This window comes from Lepidochelys kempii, chromosome 20 (genome assembly GCF_965140285.1).
Source record: "Lepidochelys kempii isolate rLepKem1 chromosome 20, rLepKem1.hap1, whole genome shotgun sequence".
In the NCBI taxonomy this organism is placed as follows: Eukaryota; Metazoa; Chordata; order Testudines; family Cheloniidae; genus Lepidochelys; species Lepidochelys kempii.
In genome coordinates this window covers 14,004,295-14,009,893 of record NC_136399.1, presented here as the reverse complement: position 1 = coordinate 14,009,893, position 5,599 = coordinate 14,004,295, and positions in this window count along the sequence as shown.

Sequence of the window (5,599 nt, the reverse complement as noted above, 5' to 3'; positions counted from 1 at the left end):
AAACTTCATCAGGGGAAGTTTGAGTCACAAGACTGAGGTCCCAGTTATGCTGGTACGCCCTGAATATGATATTTGGACATTGGACTATAACCTATGAACTATTTCTGAAAGAACTCTTTGCAACTACAAAGCTCACCATCTCTGCTATGAATCTGAATCTCAACGAGTTGAACTCATGTCTGTATGTATATTGATCTTTTAACCTTACTCTCTTGTTTTTTAATAAATTTTAGTTTAATTAATAAAAATTGGCTGTAGTGTATATTTGGGTAAGATCTGAAACGTTCATTAACATGGCAATGTGTCCGATCCTTTGGGATTGGTAGAACCTTTTCTTTTATATGATGAAATAAGATTTACATAAATTTTCATATTTAACGTGGGTACCTGCATGGAGGCCTGAGGCTGGATCACTTTAGGGGAACCGTGTTGTTTGGACTTCTGAGTAACCAGTAAGGTAATAAACTGTTTTGTGCTGGTTTTGTGCTGGTTTGGTATTGGAATATCCACAAGCTTTTTGGGGATTGTCTGCCCCATTCTTTGCAGTTCACCATAACTGAGTGACCACAGCTGGCTCCCCACTAGGACCCCCGTCTCACTCTCTTTTCCAAACTACATATACCCAGTTCTTTCAGCCTTTGCTCATATGGCTGACATTCCAGCCCTTTGAACGTCTTTGTTGCTCGCCTCTGGATCCTTTCCAATTTCTCTACATCCTTTCTATACATTGGTGACCAAAATTGGACACAATACTCCAACTGAGGCTAACCAGCACTGAATAGAGCAGTACTCTCACCTTCCGTGACTTGCAAGATATGCCTCTGTTAATGAAACCGAAAATTGCATCTGCTTTTCTTGTAACAGCATCGGATTGCTGACTCACGTTGAAGTTGTGATCCACCACTACTCCCTGATCCTTCTCAGCAGTTCTACTGCCAAGCCAATTATCCCCCATTCTGTATTTGTGCATTGGATTTTTTTCCTTAAGTGTAGCATCTTACATTTGTCTTTGATAAATTTCATTTTGTTGTCTATAGCCCTTTTCTCCAATTATCAAGATCCCTCTGAATTTTAGCTCTATCCTTCTCAGTATTGGCACACCTCCCCCACATCCTTGTATCATCTGCAGATTTGATCAGTATGTTCTCTATTCCTACATCCAGGTCATTAATAAAGATGTTAAACAACACTGGACCCAGAATAGACCCCCAGCGGAACCCCACTTGAGACCTCCAATCTGACGTCATTCCATTAATAGCTTCTCTTTGTTTGCAGTTGTTTAACCAGTTCTGTATCCACCAAGCCCATATTTCTCCAGCTTACTTATCAGAATAAGTGAGACTGTGTCAAAAGCCTTGCTAAAGTCTACATATATTATGTCCATTGCATTCCACCTATCCACCAAACCAGTTACCCTGTCAAAGAAGGAAATCAAGCTGGTTTGGCATAATTTGTTCTTGGTAAATCCATGCTGGCTGCTAGTGATTACCCCTTCATCCTCCAGGTATTCACAAACTAAATGTTTTCATAGAAATATCAGGGTTGGAAGGGACCTCAGGAGGTCATCTAGTCCAATCCCCTGCTCAAAGCAGGGCCAATCCCCAACTAAATCATCTCAGGCAGGGCTTTGTCAAGCCTGACCTTGAAAACCTCTAAGCAAGGAGATTCCACCACCTCCCTAGGTAACCCATCCCAGTGCTTCACCATCCTCCTAATGAAAGAGTTTTTCCTAATATCCAACCTAAACCTCCCCCACTGCAACTTGAGACCATTGCTCCTTGTTCTGTCATCCAGTACCACTGAGAACAGTTTAGATCCATCCACTTGTTTTATACATTGCTCTAGTAGCTTCCCAGATATCTAGGTCAGGCTGACTGGTCTAAAGTTCCCCAGCTCTCCCTTTCCCCCCTTTTTAAAGATGGGCACTCCATTAACCCTTCTCCAGTCTTCTGGGACCTCTCCTGTCCTCCATGAGTTTCCAAATATTATTGGCAGTAGTTCTGAGATTTCTTCAGCTAATTCCTTCAGTACCCTCAGCTGAATAGCATCTGCCCCGCTGATTTGAATTCATTCAAATTATTCAGAAGATCTCTGTGTTCTTTACTTATCCTGATCCGCATCCCTTCCTCTTTATCGTCTATGGTAACTTTGCTAGTCATCAGGTCACATGGTATTTTTTGTGAGAAGACTGAAGCAAAATAGGCAATGAGCAGCTCGGCCTTCGTATCATCTTGTTACCCGCTCACCTTCTCCAGTGAGCAACGGACCTACAACAGCCTTTATCTTTCTTTTTCGCCTGACACATTTGTAGAACCCCATCTTGTCATCTCCACCATTCCTTCCAGCTGTAACTCATTTTTTGCCTTGGCTTTCCTGATTTTGTCCCTACACCTTGAGCTATTCCCATGGACACTTCCCTTGGTGACATGACCCTCCTTCCATTTCCTATATGTATCCCTTTTGGATTTTAGATTCCTAAAACGATCCTTGTGCAGCCACACTGGCCTCCTGTGGCTCTTCTTCTCTTTCCTCTGTGTCAGAATAGCTTGATGCTAAGCCTCTATTTTACATCTTATAGGAACTGCCAGCCCCCTTTGGCTCCTTTCCTTAATTGGTCTTTCCATGGGACCTTGCCTACTATTTCTCAGGGTTGGCTGAAAGCTGCCTTTCTGAAGTCGTGTCCTTGTTTTGCTTTTTTCATGTCTCCTTTCCTTAGGATCTTGAATTCTATCAGATCACAATCACTTCCTCTCAAGCTCCTGACCACCTTCAGGTTCTCAACTAATTCATCCCTGGTGGTCAACCAAAATGGATGACCCCCTAGTTGTTGCCTCAACATTCTGAATCAGAAAGTTGTCCTGTACACGTGCTAAGAACTTGCAGGACATATTACACTTTGCTGTAATAGTCTTCCAACAGATATCAGGGAAGTTAAAATACCCCATTAATACTAACTCATCCCTGACACCCCAACTGTCCTCCGCTGTCTGTACAGAGCACTCACCTCTCTCCCCCTCCCATCTCTGACACCCTGACTGTCCCCAGTCCCCTCTTATCGCTGACACCCAAGACCTCCACCTGCTGTGTCTGACTCACCTGGCTCCTCATGCAGAGCAGCCACCCCTGCATTCCCACTCTGGCCCACTGCCCACGTAGGGCGTGCCAAAGGGTTTTAGTGGAGTTTGTGCCCCTCTACTACCTTAAAGTTGCCCATCCCTGTGCTAAGTAATAGATTTAGTTGAAAATACCTAGAAAATTCACTCTTTACACACAGATTATTTGCTCTAAATTGAGGGAAGATTCTTCTCACAAAACAAAGATAGTGAATTCCCATTTTAAGTGAAAACCTGACCCAACCTTAATTTCAAAGGGGCTGTCAGGAATAAGCAAAGGGAATTCAACACAAATACTGGTGAAGCTGTAAAGTACTGTCAGCATTGGGATAGGAGGCTATGCAACTGGCCAGGACTGAGGGGGCTGTGTGTGCATAGGGAAGGCAGAGGGGTTGTGGGTCAGGATTGAGGGATATCAGCAGAACTGGGGCAGCCCAGGGCTGGAATAGCAGGGAGCTGTGGATCAGGATTGAGATGCATCAACAGAGCTGTCCCTATAGGAAGCCCAGGACTGGCAGTCAGAATTGCAAGGTGCCAGTGGGGCAGGAACAGAATAGCAAGGAGATCTAAGATCGTTAGAGAGGTGCATGAATTGAACCGGGGAGGATAGAGATGGGGGTAGCTTGCATTGGAAATGCCCACGAGCTGCACAAGTTTTCCCCTGGGCACCTCTCAGTGCAAGGGTCATGATGCTCAAGGGAAACTAGAAACAAGAACTGCCCAGGCTATCAGGAGTCACAGACATGGGTTAAAAAAGGCTGGCAGCAGGTTCTGGCCTAGCTGATGAAAGTGTAAAGGGCCTAGAAGAGGATAAAAGGGGTTGGGGCAGTTTCAGGTCCCAGAAACCCAAAGAGTATCAGAGCAGGGACTATTTAGCACAGTGCTGTCTCCAGGAGGTCAGCATTTGGTGTTGCACAGGAAGCTGTAACCTCCCACTAGACCATTTTACAGCACCAAGCAAATGGCAGACAGCACTCCGCTAACAGCCTGAAGCACCGCTTCTCTTACACATTTCATCCTAACATAACTGAACTGTCTGATGAGCCAGAGAAGCACCTCATCCGTTAGGAATCCTGCTGAGCTTTTTGCCGCAAGGCCTTTCTGCTGCCCGGAGTTCCAGGGGTTAGTGATGCAGTGTGTGCAACATTGCAGGAGTCTCTCCTATGAGATCCTGCACTACTGCCATGAGGACTTGTCTAAGAAAGCAACAGTAGCTGCACTGCTCCCAGGTGAGCATCCAAGGGGCATTATCGTGGGTGTCCTTCCAAAGAGGGACACATTGTGGCAGTAGATTTGTCACCCTCTCAAAGGCTCTGGTACCATGGAGTGGATTTAAACATGCAGTGAAGACCGCTGAATGGCTTGCTGTGTTTTGGATTCTGCAGACAGTAGGTTGATTGCCAGACTGTATAGAGAGGTAGCAGTGACAGTAGTGTGGAATCCAGCATTCCATCCTCCAACGGAAGCAATAAATTGACCCAGCCTGGTTTGTTACTTTCTTAACCACTATTGTCCCTTCCCCATGCAAGCTGTAGTTATAAGAGATGCAAGCTCTACAACTCCCATAGTTTAAATGGAAGGAGGCTGCAGGCAACATGTCTGGGGTGAGGGATCCTTGATGCTGGGATGCCCTCCCCTGGGTATACCAGAGTCAGGGCATGCTGTAACTTTGCTCTGTGGGCACTTGGGGGAGGGGCAGGTTAAGCCTGGTGTGCATGCAGCATTACTGCTGTTGGGGACAGTGCTGTAACTATGTGCTGTTCGCTGAGGTTTTAGAGACTGGGCTACGTGCTGAGGAAACAGCAGGAGCCAAACATGCACACTCCAAAGCAGTGGCCCAGCCCTGAGCTAACAGACATGGCAACGCAGCCACACAGGGTGGACGGTGTGAATCACACATGGAGCAGCTTACCCTCACCCATGCTAAATGCAATTTGTCTCTCACACTCCTCAAACATCTGACATGTCCCTTGGGGTATGTCCACGCAGCATTTTGGAGCAAGCCCGTCAGCCCAGCTTGGCAGACATGGCTTAGCAGGGCTTATGCCAGAGCACTAACAGTAGCCGTGTAGCCAGCACTTTGAAGTGGAAGTGCTTGCTAGAGCTCAGGCTCTGAAATCTAGGGAGAGTGGTGGGTGTCAGAGCCTGAGCTCCCGCTTCAAAGTGCTGGGTAAACAGCTACTGTTAGAGCAGTGAGTGTGTTGAGGGGGGCTGGGAGGCTTGCTGCCATGGGCTGTGCACAAATACCCGCCCTGGAGAACTACAACGCAGGTCTGGATGTTAATGCTGCTGCGACCAGGGAATGATGGGAGCTGAGTGCAGGTTAACAAGTTCTCTGTTTCTGGTCCCAGGCCCAGCCACACTAGTTTCCATTGTGTTCAAAAATCATTTTAATACAGTTTTTAAAAATGATTTTTGCAAACATTCTGTTGCAACAGGGAAGAGCTTTGCTCCTACAGGACAGGTAATCACACTGGACGCTCTGG